The sequence below is a fragment of the Mytilus californianus genome, unplaced genomic scaffold (assembly GCF_021869535.1).
Source record: "Mytilus californianus isolate M0D057914Y unplaced genomic scaffold, xbMytCali1.0.p SCAF_25, whole genome shotgun sequence".
NCBI classification, from domain to species: Eukaryota; Metazoa; Mollusca; class Bivalvia; order Mytilida; family Mytilidae; genus Mytilus; species Mytilus californianus.
The window spans coordinates 1,958,786-1,980,272 of record NW_026262674.1 but is presented as its reverse complement, the minus strand read 5'-3'; the positions used below and the strand labels follow the sequence as shown (position 1 = coordinate 1,980,272).

General features: G+C 32.7%; 1 protein-coding gene and 1 long non-coding RNA gene across 2 annotated transcripts in view; both read left to right on the top strand.

Annotated features, from left to right (window-relative positions):
• Positions 1 to 21,487, top strand: part of LOC127732525 (cysteine-rich motor neuron 1 protein-like) — a 319,989-nt gene that overhangs the window by 288,056 nt on the left and 10,446 nt on the right. The gene's annotated exons all lie outside the window — the stretch shown is intronic.
• On the top strand, positions 1,396 to 4,159 carry LOC127732527 (uncharacterized). The gene is made up of 3 exons (XR_007996300.1): positions 1,396 to 1,464; positions 2,722 to 2,780; positions 4,060 to 4,159. It is a non-coding gene; the product is annotated as an uncharacterized LOC127732527 (long non-coding RNA).

The window sequence follows — 21,487 nt, the reverse complement described above, 5'->3', positions numbered from 1 at the left end:
ACGGTTGTCTATAATTGCTTACATCCACTTCATTTGAACTTGGAGGATAGTTGTCTCATTGGCATTCATACCACATCTCCTTAATGTTTATATAAAGTGTATAAATTATCATGTATGTGGTGTTCTACATCTCGAAGACAGTGACGCCTTCAATATGAAGCACCTCAATGAAAGTTCAAAATTGCCAGTAGCACCGGTTTCTCTATATTGATAAAAAAGAAGACGACCTTATAATTCTATAAAGTTATAACTTTTTTTATTATTATTTACGAATTTATTATTGTACATAAAAAATATTACGCGATATTGTTGTAGGTAAAATTTGTTGTGGTGTTACTTGTGGAACAGGATGTGTTTATCCAGTAAAACTTAATGTGAGTAAACATTTGAATGGAAACGTCAATTAGACAACTTTCGAGTTCGTTGCATTTCCGTCAAAAACTTTGGTTTTAGTGAACATCATCTGTGCGTTTAGGGGCGTCGTCACTTCTGTTCCAATGTTGAGCGATTGGTTGAAAAAATGATAATGCTATATTGCACGAATTATTCGGCAAATTAAAGTCTTTTAATTGATAATCAGCACTGCTGTCATTAGGGAATTGTGATTAAGTACTTACGGAACAAATAGTATTTCTAGTTTAGCCTGCATAATGACGATCACAAAGACGCTTGATGAAATTTAATAGAGCAGGGATACAGGCGATCCCCACTATCTGGTAAATGACGTCACAAAGGCGGTCTAATGCTTTTTCTTAATTCAAACGTCGTCTTTTTTTGCAGAGTTTCATATACAATTAATTACATCTGTGTTCGTTCAGAGGTTTCTTTTTTTTTTTTTTTTTTTTTTTTTAATTCAAAAACAATTTTTTTCCCAATATCCTGATACAATTACCTTAGTAGCCCAGGAGAGCATACTTAGGGTCCCTGTGATACATTCTCACTCCTGTCCTGCGAAAACAGGCGAGATAAATGTCCACTTTACTCATAAAATTACATATTGTAGTTTTTTTGTATCAAATTAAAAACCAAGTCAAACACACCCAACATAATGCATTAAATTGATCACACCAGATCTATAAACAGTGATACCTGTTTACAAAAAGGTAAGTTTTTAATCAGGTTATATACATTGCTCTATTTTTTTTTTTTTTTTTTATATAAAAGAGGTTTCTTACAAGCGTGCAACTTAGTGTTTTGGCATTAAGGCTCTCTGTTCAATTGTTATTTGAAGTGTAATAACACGTACATACAACTTTCAATTTGCTACTTCTGATTGTCCGAAACTTTTGAACGCAATATATTCTGTTCTCTGTGATATGTATTTCATATGTGTTATTTATTTTGTTTTATAGTCGCCAAAACCCAGACCGGGGGTCTGCCCGTCAATTCCAAAAGACGACCCAAACTTTTGTAATCGTGTTGATGTGTTTTCTAACTGTCAAGTTGACTCAGACTGTAAAAATAGTAAGTAAATGTCTTACAAGCCCTTCATGCTACTACCCCCTCCCAACACACCAATCTTCACACGTGTACTCACCCCCAGCTTTTTGAGACGCACACACGCACATAGATATAAAAAGGTACTATATATAATTCGCCATGAACAAACACAATCCTAAATCGACTAAAAACGAAAATATAATGGACAGAAACTTGACAATTATGAATAAAAAAAAGAGGTTGGGTAAACGATTGATATTATTTGTAAACGGTCTGTCATAGTTGGATGCTTTCATCCTTTCTTCGATATTTCTATCTAATTTTGAAATCAATATGCATTTATTTGTTTACCGATAGTCGTTGAATAATCAGTCGTCAATTATTGCTGGCATGTTTTAATGGTCTAAACAATGAAGCAAAAACAGTTATAAATTTCGATTGGCACACGGTATCATCCCGGTTTGCCTACATTTGATTGCAGGTTTATAAATGAAATTAAGAATGGAAACGGGGGATGTGTCAAAGAGACAAAAACTCGATCAAAGCCGAGCAGAAAACAGCTCAAGGCCACCAATGGGTCTTCAACACAGCGAGAAAATCCCGCACCCGGAGGCGGGCTTTTGCTGGTCCCTAAACAAAAATGTATACTAGTCCAGAGAAAATGGACGTCTCACTAAACCCCAATACATATAAGTGAACCAAATTTAAAAAAAAGAAAAATACAAGACTAACAAAGGTTAGAGGTTCCTGACTTGGCACCGGCGCAAAAATGCGGCGGGGTTAAACATGTTTTGTGAGATTTTAACCCTCTCCTTATACCTCTAGCCAATTTAGAATAAAGAAACACACAGCAATACGCACAGTAAAACTCAGTTTAAAAGAAGTTCGAGTCCGATGTTAGAATAGGTAACAGGAGAAACTAAGCAAAACGACAATGATCAACATAAAGTTAAAAAGGCAAAATAAAGTACGAAGTTGAAGAGCATTGAGGACCAAAAATTCCTAAAGGTTTTGCCAAATAAAGTATTTCAAAAATGTAAAGTTCCCCACAGATCATATTAAGAAATGAGTTTACTGCCATAGGTGATGGAACAAATGTTTCTTTTAAATTCACCATTTTGTACAATAAACCTGCTTGCATAAATCAAACAAATCTGAATTCGGATCGACATACGATTAATGATGCTATTTTTCTTAGGCAATACATATCTTTAAGTTCATATATTTTTTCTTTATTTCATCTGTTCCGTATTTACTGATTTTTTACATTTTTCGTTTAAGGAAAACAAAAATGTTGTAGGAAACAATGTGGAGCATTTCAGTGCACTGACCCTATAGAGGTATGTAACACATGTAACAGCTGTTATTCATTAGAAAAAAAGTGCATGCAAAGTCCTGCTACGCATACTACGCATACACTCATTCAAAATTGAAATTTAATAAAACAGGAAAAACTTGTCTAACAGATCAGAAAAACTCTTACACTTTACAAGGCATCAACGTCAAGCAAGAGACCAGAGAAGAGGTCATTATGTTTAGTTGTACATGGAAAAAAAAGTGATGAAATTATTTGGTTGACAAACGAAAGGACAAACTATTTGATCTAATACGATTTCCAGACAGGAACATGTAGTCTCATGTCAGATAACCTTAGAGTAGTGTTCAGACAGATAACCCTAGAGTAGTGTTAAGTCAGATTACCCAAGATTAGTTTTATGTCAAATAACCCTAGAGTAGTGTTAACTCAGATTACGCTAGAGTAGTGTTAACTCAGATTACGCTAGAGTAGTGTTAAGTCAGATAACCCTAGAGTAGTGTTAAGTCAGATTATCCAAGAGTAGTGTTAAGTCAGATTACCCTGTTAAGTCAGATTACCCTGTTATGACAGATTACCTTAGAGTAGTGTTAAGTTAGATTACTCTGTTAAATCAGATTACCCTAGAGTAGTGTTAAGTCAGAATACCCTGTTAAGTCAGATTAACCTGTTAAGTCAGATTACCCTAGAGAAGTGTTAAGTCAGATTATCTTAGAGTAGTGTTAAGTCAGATTATCTTAGAGTAGTGTTAAGTAAGATTACCCAAAAGAAGTGTAGAGACAGATTACTCAAGAGAAGTGTTAAGTCAGATTACCCTAGAGTAGTGTTTAGTCAGATTACCCTAGAGTAGTGTAAAGTCAGATTACCCTAAAGTAGTGTTAAGTCAGATTACCCTGTTAAGTCAGATTACCTTATTACCAAGTAGAACGAGAACTGATAAATAGTTATTTGAAAACATTATTTGTTTAAACAAAATTACACTTTTTACAATAAAACACATCTATTTTTAATTTGAGAAAATGCAACACTAAAACGTTTTTTCTAAAACTATTTTGTTCTTAGCAATTACAATGTGTACTACAGCTTAGCTGTTCTTTTTACTTACTGCCACTGTTAAATGCAATTGTATATTATAAACATACAGTAAACATACAGGCGAAATTATATGTCAATGAAAAAGAATTAATCGGTCTGTTGGTTTATTTACATTTTACTCAATGACATCTCTTTTGCAGACGGGATGGGATTTTTCTGAAAAAGCGACATATTTTATATACTGATTTTTTAAAATTTTTCTTAAATAGGGTAACCGTCCTGGATGCCCAGCTTGTATTACCAACCTAAATAATCCTGTATGTCCCTTATGTATCCATTTCCACCAGCAGTGTAACGCGGACCATGAGTGTAAACCAGGTCTGTATATTGTTGTATTTAGAATCAGTCAGGGTAAAAGTCTTTAAAAACAAACGAATATGTATAAAAATTATGTGAAAGTAAAATTTCATGATCATGATTATCTGTTTTAATAAACTCATCATAGATAACGGGATTAAATATTTGTATGCCCGACGCGTGGTTAGTCTACAAAAGACTCGTCAGTGACGCTCGAATCAAAAAGTTTAAAAGGCAAAATGAAGTACGAAGTTGAAGAGCATTGCATTGAGGTCCCAAAATTCCGAAAGGTTTTGTCATATACAGCTAAGGTAATCTATTCTTGGGTAGCCAATACTTAGTATTTTGAAAAATTTTAAGTTTTATAAACAGTTAATTTATATTTATGAGCATATCAATGATAGTTCTTGTCAACACAGAAGTGCTGACTACTGGGCTAATATATTTTTATCATGAAAATAACTGTTATATTTGCTCCAAAAACATGAATATAAATAATTGAAAAATTCACATTTAATCGTGATTTACATTGCGCAGTCGGTATGAACTTATGAAAGTCAATCACAGTGTACAAATCAGTGACGTTCCCACGGTTAGCCTCTATTTTGAAATTTGTCTCATTTGTATGGTGCATTTTCAGGTCAACTGTGTTGCTTCAATCCTGCTTGTGGAACAATGTGCAGAGACAAAAAAGGTAAGTTACATCATTTCTCTAATTTTTGTGCTATTTTCACATTTCTTGATCGGTGTGAGAAAGATATTTCTCCTCACTAGTGAAATATCTGTTCTCGGCAAATGATTGGTCGAAATTTAATTATGAGGTCAAATATTCTTGGTTTCTTCTGAATTTTCCTATTGTGACGTCATGAAAAAAGGTGACAATGCCTGATGACGTCACATATAACACAACTTTCTGCAAATCTTTGAAAAGGGAGGATGAAAATCATTAAAGAAACAGATTCCACCACTATAACTCGTTAATTACGATATTTCTCCACTCTCAACAGTTAAATTTTAATTATCTAAAAAGCTCGGCTAGCCTCGCGCTTTAAATATTAAAATTTAACTGTCTCGAGTGGAGAAATATCGTAACACACTTGTTGCAGTGGTGAAATCTATATTTCTACGCTGAAAAATGCAGGTAATGCAATATTTATATTATGCAAAGCTTTCTTTTCGTTTCACAACCTTTTTGTCATACATTGTATGCATTTCTTTATTCTGTTATTCCATCAAATTTTTTTTAAATATCACTAAAAGTTTGCTCTCTAAATGATGATAAACGTACGAAGTTGGTCCTTTATTCTAAATTTTTTACCACGAACGATAGCAAAGGGTAACATATCGGCATAAGGCCCACCCGCGGTAAAAACAAAACAAAAAATATATATATATATATAAATGCAAGCCCCCATGAATAATTTTTATTCAAATAAGACAAAGACGGCTATTTTTTTTAATCGAAGTGCTCTAGGCGGTGCCAAATATTTGATGATTCCATAATTAAACACATTATCAATATTGACGTAAAAGACGAATAAAACTGAATTAGTGACATGCTTCAATGATATACAATAACATACTTGGACAATTTTGGACGAATTTCGAAGATTGTCTTACTTTTATTGAACATGTTGAAGAAATCGAGCTTTCAGCAAATTCTGTTCATCGTTTGTTCATGTTTTCATGTTTTGATAATTTTCCGTTTCACATTCGCGCATTTCCCCGTAGAATGCTTATCTTCTTATGTCATAGTTCAACGGTGTCATTTACACCATTTGACCTCGGGGAACTCATTCATAAAAACCATACTACGTGGAAGTAAGATTGGAATAGCCCAAATAAAGCATACTGTTGCCGATCAGCTGATATGTAATATATTCCTATTTTACCATTGGCGTGTACTCAAATCGTTTAAAGAACGTCATGTTAGAAAAGTCATTCTGCTTTTCAAATAATACAACACCCTGGGTATGTGTAATAATATTGCAAATCAAATAATAGTAATATGAATTCTTGTGCGTGAAAGTAGAATATATACAAATCACGTGCCATAAGTCCATGGATAAAACAGACAAACATTTGATTTAAGTGTCTGCACTCTAAATTGGGTTAGACTAGATGTGACTATAGGGTGAACATTCTTCTTTTTCCTGGGTAAAAATTTAATACAATACGTATCTATTATTATCAATGGTATTTTAACAGTTACGGAACTTTTTAGTAAATTTTAGGAAAGGCATTGTATAGTTACATTGGCCAAATTTCGCTGTGTTTGCAGTTTAAGAGGAAATAAGTATTTAACATATAATGTGGTACAATTAACGATTAAAACAAATAATTTATTTTTTACATCAGAATCAACATTATAACTAGATGATACGACCATGGGTAAATATGGTGAAGGAAAAGAAATTCTTATCCATGTTTTGTTAATGTGTGATAATACATTCATAACAAATGATGCTTCTAAAACAATGTTAATAAAAACTTGAATTTCTTTTTTAGTTTGTCCAAAAATTACATGTCCTTTAATAAAATGTTCATTAGGATTTCAAAAGGACGAAAATGGCTGTGAGATATGCAAATGCAGACAAGGTAGGTCGACATATTTTTTTAATTAAAACATTAACATAAAGAGGAAAATAAGATTGCAGTCCACACTTTTTGATAAACAGTATCTAGTACTAATGCTTATTTCACTTTGTCAATTTTATTTACTACATCGATCCATCAAATTCAAAACTATTTTGAAAAGTTACAGTAAAACAAATGACGTTGGTGGTTAGTTGTCTCATTAGCAATCATACCACATCTCTAATTTGTATATGCCGAATTAGTTAATTATTTACCATTAAAAGAGAGGCGAAAGATACCAAAAGGACATTCATACTGCATTTTTATGCACCTGTTCTAAGTCAGGAGCCTGTTGTTCAGTGGTTGTCTTTTGTTGGTGTGGTTCATAGGTGTTTCTCGTTTCTCGTTTTTTATTTAGATTAGACCGTTAGTCTTCATGTTTAAATTGTTTTACACTAGTCATTGTGGGGCCCTTTATAGCTTGCTGTGCGATGTGAGCCAATGCTTCGTGTTGAAGGCCGTACTCTGACCTATAATTGTTAACTTTTTATACATTATGACTTGGATGGAGAGTTGTTTCATTGGCACTCATACCACAGCTTCTTATTTACATCATCAGTCGAAAATAAACTAAATAAATCAATGGCTAAAATAGAAAGAGACCAACAGTAAAACAATAGTACACAAAACACAACATAAAAAACTAAAGACTGAGCAACATGAACCCCACCAAAAACTGGGGTTGATCTCAGGTGCTCCGGAAGGTTAAGCAGATCCTGCTCCACATGTGGCACCCGTGCAAAGGTAGTAAAGTTCATGTTAATATTATTATTTTGACTGAAAGCTTGACAATATTGGTTCATAATGATATATTAAATGACGCTCTTGTGGTCACGTATAAATAAAAGGGACATACATTGTTATTTCTTCGGTTCCGGGAAAACAATAAAATAAAATATTTGAAATGTATATGCTCCACCTTCCATTACATATGCAATATGCGTATATCTGATAGATTCGATAATAATAAAAAAATAGAACTCATGTCCTTTCAATGAACTTCTTTATTTTATACCAATGATGCAACATACGTAATTTGTCTCTTACTTGTGTTTTTCAGATCCTTGTCCGCAATTGTCCCCTCTTCCACCATGGCTTTGCACTGATGGTAAACCAAAAATATTCTATGTAGATGGAGTGAAATGTTACGGATCTCCTGGAGTCATTCCATGCAATAAAGGTATCATAAATACTTGTTTAACAAGGTTTTAACTTTTGTGTGAAATAATAGTAATGATAAAGCTACTCAGAAATTTGGAAGTTAACACTTATGCCGCGTTAGTGAAAAATACCTCGCTATATTTAAAGGACCATGTTCGTCAATGTTTCTGTAACTGTGAATTTTTTACAAGGCGAGATAGTTGGTCTTGCGCTCATCCCCCAACCTGGAGGGCCAGGGATTTTGTTCTCGAGGTATCTTTCCTCTAGATAAGCTGTCTGCCATGACTTATCTTACCGGTTTGATTTTGGAGTTATTTCTTCTCCTAGATGAGTTTCCTTTCTTGGCCAAGAACGATGCTCTATGCTTAAAGTAACATGGTTAGGCATTATATTTGTCAATAACTTTATAACGAGCGGTAGCGAGGTGTACAATGTTTACAAATATAATGTATATCTATGTGAAAAGGAGCAAAGAGCATGGCATGACATAATTATTTCGACTCTTAAAGGAAAATTTAGAATTTTTGTACTTCGAAACGGACCTTTAATACACGTTCAAAAGGCAGCCATTTTGATTTGATGAAGCCAAAATGTTTAAGAAATTCAACCGTTTCACGATAAACAAATGAACAGACACAAGTACATTTATTTTTAGAATGATTTTATTTAATCTCCTATCGAGCAACACCAAAACAAATGTCCATTTTGGTATCCAGCAAAGTTCAAAACACAGCTGACGTTGCAATTTCAGTTGTGACGTCAATTAAGTGCAGCCCATGTTTTATTGGAATAAAAACATGACTTTTGTTTCCAAAGCGAAAGAAGAACATCATATTATGATGTATAAAAAGAACCCAGTCGTCGTGATTGTCTTGAATCATCTCGTTGTAGCGGGGTCTCCTCGAGTGCGGGAGGTTGTTTGTTTGATCCCTGATCGTGTCAACCAAAACCCAAAAAGTAGTACTAGTATTGGCTGCTTCTCATATAAGCAGGTGGAATTGAGGAGAACGAATAAAGATAGGTTGGCCTGGAGGCAGACAACTCTGTCCGGGTAGACTGAATTGTCTTTGTGAGGAAATTTTACCTAGTGAACTAGCACATTTGAAATCCGCAGCAGCGTGTATGTCTAATACAAAACGTATTTATATATTCATCATGTTCATGTAAAATTAACAAGTTCTCGTCCTGAAATGCATCAAATATGCCACACGATGTTAAAGAACTTTCATCATCTTAATTATCATCGATTATCTTGGTTGATAATACTCCACTCATGTCGTATGTCTTTTTGGACAATGAATCTGTAGAATTTGCTTATTTATATTTATATACATAAATTTAGAAACACGTGTTCTGCGAACTAAAGTTGTTAGGATAAGTTTATTAAAATGAATTTTAAAACTCAATTAAAAAAATACATTGAAGTACTTGTAATTACGTTTTCGCACTTAAGAAGAGAGTACCCTTTTCATAAGATCTGTTAGATCTTAACATCATTTTGTTTCTATATGATATGTTTCTCTTGAAAGATCTAACAAGTATTTATATTCCTTAGATTACGCTTTTATTCGACTGTCATACAAGTTGAAGGTTAAGCTAGCTATGGAACCATGTTTAAGCCACCATTTCCTACATAAGGAAATGCCAATACCAAGTCATGCATATGACAGTTGTTTTCCATTCGTTTGATGTGTTTGAGCTTTTGATTTCGCCATTTGATAATGGACCTTTTGTTTTGGATTTTCCTTGGAGTTCAGTATTTTTGTTATTTAACTTTTTACCAATACAAGCCGGACCATGTAAAGATAATGATATGTTTTATCTTGGAAGATTTTTCAATTATTTATGTTTCTTAGATTATCGCTTACCATAACAACCTGGACCATGCACAATTTATGTTATGTTCTATCTTGGGACATAACATAATTATTTACATTTCTTTAGATTGTCGCTTACCCAACCAACCCGGACCATGTAAAGGAAATTTTCCAAGATATTACTTCAATTTCAATACAAACAAATGTGACAAGTATTTATATTTCTTTAGATTGTCGCTTACCAAAACAACCTTGAACTTATAAAGTTTATGATATGTTCCATTTTGACCGATTTTCCAATTATTTATATTTTTAGATTGTCGCTTACCAAAACTACCCGGACCATGTAGAGGAAGTTTCCCAAGATATTACTTCAATCTTAATACAATGAAATGTGAGAAGTTTATCTACGGTGGATGCCAAGGAAACGCCAACAATTTTGAATTACTTACTGAATGCCGAGATAAATGTATAGATAAAGAAAGTAAGTAAATGAGGTCTTTATTAATTCCTTTCCGGAGCACCTGACATGACACCAAGTTTTTGGAGGGGTTCGTGTTGCTCCGTCTTCAGCTTTATATGAGGTGTTTTGTCTGTTGTTTTGTCCGTTGTCTTTTTTTGTATTTTGTTCTGTTTCTTTTTTTTTTTGCCATGGCGTTGTCAGTTTATTTTCGACTGATGAGTTTGAATGTCCCTTTAGAATCGTTTGTCTCTCGTTGATTGCCTTTGAAGTGAAAATATTTTTGAATGTACACATATATTTCAAATTAGCGCCTGTTTTCCTAAAGGTGCAACGTTTAAAAAACGAAATAGTATTCAATGTACAGGGGTTTGATCCTGATACTAAAATTGCTTCAACAGATTTATGAGGAAGAGCAACTGAAATCGACACTACATATTTTACAGTCACGAATTGAATGCCTCACTTAGGGGCTTCATGTTTAAGTTTTTGGTTAAAGTTTTTGGTAGTTTTTGATGAAGTTGAAGTCCAATCAACTAGAAACTTAGTACCGATGTTCCCTCTGAAATGATCTTTCTAATTTTAATGCGAAATAATAGTTTTGACCCCAATTTCACCGTCCATTGAACATAGAAAATGATAATGCGAGTGTGGCATCCGTTTACTATGGACACATTCTTGTTCTAAACGGAAATAGATCGTTTGATATGTTAACTAAGTGTATAGAACGTGTGACCCTTCTCCCTTTTTTTCGTCATAACATACTGTCGAGAATATATTCTTGGTGTATCTAATAAAATTGATCTTGTGTTCTATAAAACAATAAACATCTGAAAAATTTTAAATAAAGCAAGTTGGCAAAAGTAGCAGCGTATAGTTATCCAAAACAGTCCTTAATTTTTGGGATTAACATCAATGATTATATTAGATAAATAATTTGCAGAAGATAAAGAAATCGTAAGAATAGGACATTATGTTCATAGAAGAGAGGTAGACTTTTATAGAAGTAAAATATTATCCAATTAAAATGTATCGTTTATTATTAATGAAGAGCCTGTGACCAAGCCAGGAAAATGTCCACCAAACACTCCTGGTGTTATCTGTCCGTTATTTGTTAGACCAGGAGATTGTACTAATGATGGAAGCTGTCCTGGTAAACAAAAGTGTTGTAAACAGGGATGTTCCAGTGGTTGTGTTGATCCGGGCAGATATTACGGTAAGTAAATGAGGTGCGTAAGCACTTATAAATTATTCAGATTATTTTTGTAATTTCTAGAATATGTTTAATTCGAAAAGTGAAAATGAAAGCTACGATGATATATATAATCCACTATAAAGCTGATTTATATGTGCGTATTCAACTATACGGATCACTTTATCTGTTTAATGATTGATGATCTGTTGATTGGTGCTTAACGCCACTTTCAACACTATTGTGCTAATTCGTGGCGATCAGTTTTTTTATTGGTGGAGGAAGGCGGAGTGTCCGGAGAGAACCACAGACCTTCGGTAAGAAAACTAAAAATCCTAGTCAATCAAGATTGGAGTCGAGTGTACCTTCTCCGTGGGGGATTCAAACTCACAACCTTTGTGTTGACAGGCTAGTGATACAGAAGTTCGACTACCTAGACCACTCGGCCACTGAAGCTCCTTATCTGTTTCATGTGCAATTATGGAAGCCTAAATGGTTTTCGTCGTAGAGTAAAACGTTGTTTTTTTTCTCATTTCTTTAGTTTGTTTATAACATGTATAACCTTACAATATGTTTAAAGGTTACTAACTGCAAATAAATCGTTGTAGTGTTTATAATTTTGTTCGGAAACACAGAAAACTGTAGATGTTGTTATTATAAAAAAAATGTAAAACATATATTCTGTAAATAAAGGCAACAATAGTATACCGGTATTCAAAAGCCATAAAGCGAAAACAAATCCGGGTTACAAACTAAAACTGAGGGAAACACATCAGCTAAAAGAGGAAAACAAAGGAACAACAGGAACACTGAAGTGCAACAAAAACAAACACCAACATACATAGAAACGAACTATTTGATAACAACTGGCATATTCCTGACTTGGTACAGGACATTTTTAAGAAAAAATGGTTGGTTGAACCTGGTTTAATGGCTAGCCAAACCTCCAGCTTTATGACAATGTTAAACCCGTCTTCTACGACATGATGTCGAACTTTCATTATACACATTTATTTTCATTTCAGGACCAAAGTGTCCACCGTTATGTGAAATATTCTGTCCATTTGGTAATGTGATAGATAAGAACAACTGTCCAATATGTAAATGCAAAACAGGTAAACACGAATAAAACAAAATAGCATGAAATGGTATAAAACGAGCTGTAAATGTTATTGTTTTGTATTCATTCATAGTGATGAACAATAGAGATAAAAGTTAATGAAGTAATGTTCAATACAAGTAGAAGTTTAAAAGAGCCCAAAACGCATTTGTACACCGTAAAGCAACGAGTGTTTCCTTTTCTAACTAATGCTTGTAGTTTTTGCTCTTTAATGATTTTGGTTCCTTTTTTCACTTTTTTGAACAGTGTCTCCTGATGTGTGTCGTTATTATTACGCCATTGGCAGTGTCTTAGTACACTGTGATACAATTGTTTGTTTGCACGTTTTGAATTTTCGGACAGTTTTAGTAGTCTATTTTTTCCATATATTTAAATCGAAAGAAAAAAGGGACTGAAATTTGATTTTATAAGTATGTTTGGTATAATTCTCCAGGATGTAGGAATAATGCAAGTCCTTTACCGTCAGTCAGTTGTGGTTCAGGCAAGCCAAGATGTCCCTCTAAATACCAGTGTAAAACAGCTGAAAATGGTGTAGGAGTGTGTTGTCCATATGGTATGTTATCTTCAAAGTTCTTAGTGTCTTCTGGTTGTGCTTACTGTATCAATTTATTTTAGCGAATGCTCTATTTCTCGTTTTACCCTTTAAAGTCCACTTTGCGGCTATTGAATTTCGCGATTTTCTTATACACTTGAAGTAATTTGATAAGGACAGATCAAAGTTTAACATATTCACGACGATTTATATTCGCGTTATTTTTCTACTCGCAAAAGTCACGAAAATAAATAGCTCGCGAAAATAAGTTGGTTCACAGTACTGTAAATTCAGAAATTATTGCGTGCATTTATTATTGCGATTTTGTCATTTTAGACTAAAATGCGATTTTAATTTTTGCTATATTGAGAAAAATCCTGTTTAATTCATATAAAAAATTTCAAAGTGCGAGTTTAAATTATTGCGATTATAACCCTGTCGCATTTTTCGCAATAATAAAAACATCGCAATAATTTCTGAATTTACAGTAATTTATTTCATAAATTTGGTTACAATTTTTATATCTACAACTTGTTTACTAAAGAAATAAATTACCATTATGATTATTATTGGAATTAACAATACTTGCCACTTTTACATAGTTGTTTACATTCAAATATTAAGAATGAACACAAATGCGGCCACTTCCATTTTAGACGGAAACCGTCTAACAATTAACCAAAATGCTAAAATTTTGAAGATTTCAGTAATTTACCATGACTTAATGATGCCAATACCCGATACATGTGCATTGTATTGTCAAAAACAGCCCATATTTATGTAACAGAAGTATTATACTTTCCAATAAATAGCTAAAAGTTTACATTTAAACAATTTTGTAAAACTGCTATATTTTGGGGCCAAACAGGGGTCTTACTGGGCCTACTCCTTTGAAATAATGACAAAAATCCGAATGTTCACAAGTTATAGATATGTTAGAAACAATGCATGGCATAGGACAAAACCTTCATGTTATTGTTCAAAACATACAAAAATGAAAATATTTATAGAAAATTTTGATCGAGTTTGTTACTCTCAATCTTATACAAATATGAAAAATAAGCAAACAAATAGAATCCGTTATCCCCAAAAGCAAAAAGGACAATGCCACGAATTGTAAAGTGTACATCCTATAGACCGACCTTGCCCCATTAGTGATGCTCGAACTTGCAATATTTGCCACTAAAAATGACACAGAGAGGTCATTGCAAATTTGAAGGACCAATCTTTTAATACACTTTCATTTTATGTACTATGTTAAATGAGCCCATTAGCTATAAAACAAAATTATCTCTTCATTATCTACATACCAAATGGAACATAAAATTGCAGAAGATTGTGTTAGGGAGCAATTGCCTTTGTGCTCAGACTGAATAACACATGTTCAAGAATTATTACTTTTTCCGTCTAGATTTGCAACAATAGATGTTGCCTCCATTAATAACGTCGAGCTATGAATAAGTAAACAATAAAAACAAATCATAAAGAAATTATCTGACCCACAACACGTTTATAACGCACATAAACTTCTAATGCAAACAGTTTGAAACTAGATCATAATGCTTTTAATATTGATGAATACTTTAAGATATTACTTAAAATATGCACATGTATTTTTCAGAATGCCCTCTTTATAAGTGCAAATCATGTCCATACGGTTATGTGATTGACGCAAATGGCTGCCAAACATGCACATGTAGTAAGTAAAAATATATGAAAACAATTAAGGACTTTAAAATAATACTAATAGATAGAAAATGAAAACAACACGTTATAAATGTAACGCGTCCGAAGATTTGCCTTCATCTGGTATGCTCAAAGCCGAAAAGTTTGAAAGCCAGGAATGTATAAGAACCAAAACAGTGAAGAGCGATATGACAAAAAGGGACCTTTAAAAATAGCCACAATCAGTAAAGATCTACTTTGCCTGTTGGATTTGAAACGTTAGTTTCTTTATAATTTAAAATTTTATAAACGAATGATTTTTAAAAGGTTTGTTTTAAATCATGACAGTACCGAAGTAATAACTACTGAGCTGATGATACACTTGGGAACTGATAGTCCAACAGCAGAGATAAAAAACTACTTACCACATTATCTATACAAATCTAACACATCCTATAATACCTACTTTAATTGAATTACATAATTACATATATGTTCTTTATATTTATCGGTACGATTAAAATGTTTTCTGCCATCATCCGTACATGATTCGATTGACACCTATGTTCCTTCTTATTCTCATTGTCGTTCTTGAGAATCCGAATGTAATGGTACACTTCTATGTCATAATGTATTGAAATTCTTATTTATTTTCTTCTAAAAAAATGCATAAACAGATTAAAACAGGCTTATCAAAATAATGTAATAAATGTTAATAAATTTACGCTTTTTACAGAACCTAGATGTGGCCCTGTTTGTACTATATTCTGTCCCTTCGGAAATGTTATGGATGAAAACAACTGTCCAACTTGTCGATGCAAAACAGGTAATGATGTTCTTTTGTAAAATGTGATTTACCAAAAGAAATTACCTTATTATACATTTCTAAATACATCAAATTATAGGTGGGTACATTTCAGTATTATCAATTGGGACATCGGTATGCCTTCAAATATATAAAGGAAATAAAAAAATAAGTTGGCACTTCCCTAAAAGACAATTACAAGTAAAGTGAAATATGTATAAACCTTTGAAGTGTGCATAAACCGAAAACCTATTTATTATCATATTCTTAAGTATAGTCATATAAAATTGTATGTGTTGTGAACATGGTTAAACCGAACATCTGTTAAAATCGAACAGAATCTTAAGTCACGGAGAGGTTCTGCTTGGAAAGGTTTCGCTGTATATGAAAAAAAAGTGTATATACACCAATGAGACAGTAGACGAATAATATGGTCTATATAATTTGTCAAACTCCTCATCAAGCTCTAGATCAGCCAAAATTTTAGAAGAAAATGCAAATAGATTTGATTATATTCTCCTAAAACAAATCTAAATCAATTTAAAACATCCACTAATGAGATATATTACTTAATACATGCAGATAGACATGAAGACAACCCATGTGTATAAAATAAACGTAGGCCTCTAGGCACATCTATTACGCAACAAAAATCACTTCATACGAGGATTGTTGATCGAAAACTTTGGCTGTTCGGGTATATCCTCGTGTTTTGTTTCCTGGTTTTGTTGATTGATAACGTTTGATTTTTTCAGTTTTCATAGACTTTCCCTTTTTGAATTTGCCTTGGTGATCAGTATTTCTATTATACTTTTTAATAACGAATTAAAAGAAAACAGAATTTAAAGTCAAACTAATGTACTAGCTTGTGGTAAAGATTGAATATTGTATACGTAATTGATTAGGAAACTAATATCTTTAACGTTCTGTTTTCCTTTTTAGGGTGTAAGGGTAATGTTAAACCATTATCAGTCAGCTGTGGTTCTGGTCAGTTAAGATGTCCCGGTACCTATCAATGCATTACACCTTCAGCAGGTGGCAAGGGAGTATGCTGTCCTTATCATGGTATTCTTAACTGTGTCTTAATTACTGTAAAATAAATGTAGCATTCACCGATGCTGATTGTATATATAAAATATATGCATGTGGTATGATTGAAAAAGCAAGCAAGAGACAACTTTAAAAGAGAGACAAAATCACATAGGTTTAAATAACTGTAGATCACCGTACGAACAATGCATAATACTCATACAGCATAGCATGCTACAAAAGGCCCCGACATAATAAAATGTTAAGCAATTCAAAAGAGAAAACCAACCCTATATAGCGTGAATGACCCTGTAGTATCTTTCACTTCTCTTTTGGATTTTTGAAAAAGGTAAAATAATAAAAATAAAGAGCGCCTAGGAAAATTCAAAACGAAAAGTCCCTCATCAAATGGAAAAAAATCACGATGAAACACATCAACTGACTAGAAATCAAATGTCACGTGGTATCTCTCAAAAATTACTGCAAAAATAAGAAAGTCTTTAAGAAAAGTAATTTATGCAAACTTTATGGAGAAAGATGAAAAACCTGCCAGATCCGTCAAAATAGGGATGCTGGAAAATAAAAAAATACGTGAAGAATTTTTAGGATAGTAAAAAATAATGGAATAAGTATCTGTATTTATACGAAAGAATATTTAGTGAATATGCAATTATAATCTAATACAGTTGGGTACCCATCGTATGAATGTAAAAAAAAAAAAAAAAAAGGGGTCAGGAATTAAGTTTTCTTCATTGCTTGACTTCAGCATGTGTTTTAGTTGTATTTGAAATTGAGAGTAAAGTTAAGTTTAGTTGCATTTCATATAATAATATAACAAAATGTTTGTTCACCCCCAGCAGTGAGGTTTGAACACTTGATCTAAGTCCATGTCTCATATCTCAGTAAATTTTGAAAGAACATAATTCAAATTCTTTTCTCTAAGGAAGTTTGTTTTTTCAAATTTCAATATTTTCAAGCAAATATGTGAGAAAGTAATTCAGAAATGTTTGTAATTGTCATTGTTACATAACCATTTCTTCATTCAAGCGATATGATGTCAAACATCGACACAATCAAGCATTACAGAAACAATGTTTTGTTTTTCTGCTATTCTGACTCCGCTAACAATTATCAGGACATGTTAGTTGTTTTCATCTCTTTTGCAGTAAAAACTATAAAAAAAAAACGAAACATGAATTTTTAGTTTGTTTTAAGTTTTTTTTAATCTGTTTATGTTGATACTCTACGAATCAAATATTTTATATGTGTACAGATTTTAAATACAGTTTTAATAATATTCTTGTAAAAGAACACGGCAAAATTATCAAAATAGTCAGTTTTGTTTAATCAGCTATTTGTTTTATAAGATCCTGTGAAAATAAATCATATAAAACTTAAAATAAAAACAGTGACATCATGAAATATTATTGTCAATAAAAAGCTATGTGACATAAAGCATTACACGAAACTACTTACAAGCCCAAAACATCTTGTTGCCGGTATCCCGAGTATTAATTTGAGACCTGGACCACGTCTGTACGTCAAACAATGTCAACGGTACAATACTTTTTGCAAATTAGTCATGCTAGTTGTTAAGTAAAAAAAATGGCTTATCGGCCAAAGTGACCGATAGGAACGTTAGAGGATTGATACGTAAAGCTATTATCAACATTGAAAATAACTGTGAATTTTCGATTTATATTAAAATAAGAAGAGTTGATATGTTTGTCAATGAGATAACTTTCCACAAGAGATCAAATGACACCGAAATTATAAACTATAGGTCAATGTACGGCATTCAACAATGAGTACAAATCATTAAGCATTGTCAACTATAAAAAGTTCAGAAATAACAAATATATAATATATCATGATATATGTTTCTATTGCTTTTAAGATATACTTTTCTCTTTTTAGATGATGTACCATCCTGTAAAATAGGACAACCTCTATCGAACATTTTCTGTGGACGTGGTCCAAATCGCAAGGATTGTCCAGAGGAATATTTCTGCAACATTCATCGTACTGATAAATATGCTGTTTGTTGTAAAAAGGGTAATTTAATCCTTTAACATTCAAGTATTTCTCAAGTATTATTCTCGAATTAACGCTGTCCAATTTCAATCATTTGTACATTATATCAAAAGCTCACACAAAGGCCAACTTGGACTCATCTGACAGATAATTTTAAAGAAAATAATCCCATTCTTGATCAAAAGTCACGTAACTTGCTGATATAATGTGAAAAAAAAAATTACAATTTAAGGGGAAAAGTGGTAGTACGGGCATTTTGTTACGAAAATAGACCATTTTTTTTTATTGTAATGTAACAAAAAAAAGGAGGTGTGGGGTAAGTATTTAATTCTTTTCTTTACTTGACCTCAGCATGTGTTTCAGTTGTCTTTATTGAAATTGAAAGTAAAGTTAAGATAAGTTGCATTTAATATTACAAATTGTGTTTTTCACCCCTGGCAGTAAGGTTTGAATAATCGATCTAAGTCCATTTTCTTCATGTCTCTTTTTTTGGTAAGGAAGAAATATTCTTGTCAATAAAGGGTAAATTGACCAAACGCATTCTATGATACTAGTTTTAGGCACAATACATCATGGTACTTGTCATATGATTTTGGACAATAGATTTGGACATTTGCTTTCAACTTCGCATCTTCTAGAAAAATATTTTAATATATAAAAAAAGACTTATTAAAATAGTGTTATGAATGGTAATACTTCAACACTTTTTTCAGAACCAAGATGCGGACCTGTTTGTCTTATATTCTGTCCCTTTGGAAATGTTCTGGATGCAAACAACTGTCCTACTTGCAAATGCAAAACAGGTAATTATGTTCTGTTGTATAGATCGAAAATGTGAGACGATATACCAGACGAAATTTGCCTGATTATATATATTTCACTACATCAAATTATAACTGGGTACTTTTCGATCCATGCGTTCATATTTGTACAGTAAACTTTGTACTAACAGTTGTTATTTTTTTTAATTCAGAATCAGTAAATAAAATATTACTTTCACGACTGCTAACTTTCTCTTCCGTCACGGTTACCCTTCGCACTTTCGCTGTACAATTGTGGAATATATACAAGCAACGAAAGGTGTTCTGGGTAAGGTTACTGCATACTGTTCTTTGTGTCTTTACATATTCGTCAGTGTAAAAGAAAAATCTAAATAAATGTAAAATATCAACGATCAAGATTAATTATTTAGTGTTGTTTTGAAACACTCTGATCATTTGAAGTATTGCTTTTTTTTTAACATTTGTCATCTTGCATTTGATTTTAATCCACTCGCTGCCGTGTTTTTTTCTTTATAAAAAGTTGTAATCTGGCATTTGGTATAAAATACACTTGCTTTCGTCTTTCCACTTGTTACGATGGTTGAGACGTTTGATATTGTCAATTTTTATGGATTTTCCTTCTTGAACTTGATTGGAATAATTTTGTGTTACGTTTTATCATGATGAATAAAGCAATTTAAATCAAAGTCAAACCAATCAACCAAATCGTGGTAGAAATTTTAATATATGCTAATTATCCTTTAGAAACTCACAGTAACACCAAGGGTGTCACATAGGGAGCAGAATGTGCTGACCTTTTCAGAGCAGCTAAGAATCGTTGATGTGTGTGCAGTCTATAGTTTTCTATGCTATGTTTTGTCTAATGTTGTTTGTCTTCTGGTATATTTCTTTTTTAGACATGACGTAGTCTACTTATGCATGTTATGGGTTTTAAAGTCCATGTTGGTAACTTTCGCCTCTTTTTGACATTTTATTTTTATATTTTAGGATGTAAGGGTAATGTTAATCCATTAGGATCAATCAGCTGTGGTTCAGGTCAACAAAGATGTCCCGCTCGATATCAATGCAACACACCTTCAGGAGGCGGTAATGGAGTATGTTGTCCTTATGGTATGCCTCATAGTGTTTTATTTCGCCATTACAGAATCTAATGCATTCTGTGTAATATAGTCAAAACGCACTTCAAAATGTTGTGATTGGTTAAAAACATCATACTCAATGGAAATGTAACCAATGACGTAACGTTATATTGTGTGTGTGTAAGAACAGTGAGATTACCCATAGATTCTGAAGAGGTCAATAACTGTAAACCACATTTAACATTCGCTAAATTGTATTATCTAAATGAGGTTACATACCAATAGATGAAGAGATTCATCATACGTTTTGTTTGTTAATACAAAATATGGGGATGTGATCTGATTGCAAAAGCATAAGACAACTTTACACGAGAGACCAAATAACATAGATTAAATCATTTATAGATCGCCATATATAAATCCATGATACAAAATCGCAGGCTATAAAAGGCCCCTGACAAAATGCTGTAAAACAATTCAAATGAGAAAAAAAACCAACGGACTTATATAAGTATAAAACAACAAACAAAAACAAAAACTATAACAGACGTACAACTACTGAATTACAGGCTCTTGACATGGGATAGGCCCTTTAATTGATTAAACTTTAAAAGGTTAACATGTAGCGGGGTAACTTTTTAGGTTATAAACATAACACTAACATGAGGTTTCAACGCCTTCGGGTCGATTTCAAAGCTGGCCTGTATACGATGATTAAACAGAAATGTCTTCTACGCACGCAACAATATTTTTTTCAGATAAAGCTTATGTTCACTTGTTCGTCATATGTATTTGATCAATTGTGCAGAACGATTCTGCTCTATACCATATTTGTTGATTAAAAACAATATGTTTACAACCATCATAATAGTTATCAAAGGTACCAGGCTTATAATTTAATACGCCAGACGCGCGTTTCATCTACATAAGACTCATCAGTGACGCTCAGATCAAAATAGTTATGAATCTAAACAAGTATATAATCTATAAATAGATATAAGAAGGTGTGGTATGAGTGCCAATGAGA